The 1,943-nt window shown below is 34.8% G+C and overlaps 1 protein-coding gene across 1 annotated transcript in view; it reads left to right on the plus strand.

The window, feature by feature from the left end:
- The first annotated feature begins 294 nt into the window (after positions 1-294).
- Positions 295-1,943, plus strand: part of LOC108743575 — an 11,713-nt gene continuing 10,064 nt past the window's right edge. The window contains exon 1 of the mRNA XM_025978886.1: positions 295-458. The gene's annotated coding sequence lies outside the window, so the exon portion shown is untranslated. The remainder of the gene's footprint in view (positions 459-1,943) is intronic.

Genomic DNA, 1,943 nt, shown 5'->3' on the forward strand with positions numbered 1-1,943 from the left:
TATAAGGGGTCAATGCGTTACTTTCTCTGTGACACAATGGCTCTAGTTGAACAATCCAAAATGTCGCGAAACAGCGTCATTTCGGAATTCCGTCAACTTGTTGAGAAAGTGAGTTGTTTATTGGTGAAGTCCGCGGATAGGATTCCGGATTTGTTTAAAGTGCTTCCGAAAGCTTCGGTTGGAGCTGGTGTTCCACTAGCATGCGTTGTACTGAAGAGGGGGCCAACTTTCACGCTGATATAAAACCAACTGAACATTTTAAAGTATGTTACTTTTAAAGATATTGACGGAGTTTCGTTTCGGACATTGTAACAGCGTGTAGTGAGGGTTATTATTTTTTTTTTTGTATGGCATGAAGAGGTGCTATTACTTATCAGTGCAATTTTTGTGACTTTTACTCTAGTGAGAACGCGAGGAGTTGATAATCTAAGGATAACTAGTGCTAGTGATAATAAGTAGTAAGTATCACCGGTGAGTGCTTCTTATCAGTGGCTTGCTTGCTAACAGACAACGGAAGTGAATCGCAAAAGTCGAACGAGTACTTTTCAACCCTTAAGTGAAATATATTATCTAAATCTTCTGCAGCAACTGGAATAAAAATGCATGAAGGTCCTTTGACATCAAAAATTTTCATGAATTATCATTTATTGGGCCATGAAAATTTTTATTGGAATAATTCCAATAAACGGTGCGTTTGTTTTCAAACAAAAAGTTAGAATCGCATTTTTCTTCTACTACGGATTACTCTTTGTTAAGTTTTCGTAAATATAACTAAACGTAGGTATATTCCATTTCCACATTACACACTGTCGTGTTAATTTTTTAACAAATTTACAGTTGCTCTACTGCTTAAAAAAGTACTAAACAAATGAAACTTGAAAACAAGCCCCAACGGTTTCCGAATCCGTTAAGTTTTTTTTTGTCTCCATTTTTAACATTTTTTTTTAATGTTATAGAAGAAATACAACTCACCATATACAATTTGTACGTATATAAGATTCCAGAATTACTTAAACAAATAATTAAAACAAACTACATTGCATTTAAGTGTTAACTTTATTGACTCTACAGTTGCTTTGATCTATTGGACCTTTTACAAGAACTCTTGGGGTACCTCAAATTTTCACTTTAATGAAGCATTATTGACTCTAGAATCGATCTGACCTATTGAGCCTTTTTCAAGAGCATCCTAGAGTACCTAAGATGTTTCGACCTTTATTGAGCCTCTTCCAAGAGCACCTTACAGTGCAGTACCTAAAATGCTCTTATAAAAGGCTCAATACGCCGGAACAATTGTATAGTCAATACTGAATTAAAATGAACATTTAAATCTATTTATTTTATACGAATGTTCGCAAACTAAACAATTAGAAATAGAAGTTTCGTATTTATGGTAAAATTAAATTGTAATTTGGTCAAAGATACTGTTTACGATATGTTTTTGGGCCTCATTATTACTGTATGATGGCAAACTTTTGACCAAGAAGAGACATCCGTCAAGAGTTGACTAATTAAGATAATGGTTATACATATGCGGAGGTATTTGGCAGACAGTACCATGCTTACCTTACAATCTGTGTGGAGGTACTACATCTCTTTTGAGCACACAGTAAAGGAAAGCAAGGCAGTATGTCAACAACCGCTTGGCGCATGCACAACTTTCTCGCGTCCATGCATAAGATGACAGGTCAATTAGATAGAAACTGATCTCAATTTTATCTTTAACGTAAATCAATGATCAATTTTTTCATCACCAAAATGAAGTAAATTTTCCATCATATTTTTCTTCGTCATGTAGAAGTTCTCAGAGGGATGTTCTGTAACAAAAATGGTACCAAATGTATTACTGACAATGCTCTTAAACAAGTCTCTCCCTACTGGGCCATGACAAATGGATAAACAGACGAATACGTACGAAAATAAAGAAACTACCCCTATATGTT

The sequence above is a fragment of the Agrilus planipennis genome, unplaced genomic scaffold (genome assembly GCF_000699045.2).
Source record: "Agrilus planipennis isolate EAB-ADULT unplaced genomic scaffold, Apla_2.0 scaffold623, whole genome shotgun sequence".
NCBI classification, from domain to species: Eukaryota; Metazoa; Arthropoda; class Insecta; order Coleoptera; family Buprestidae; genus Agrilus; species Agrilus planipennis.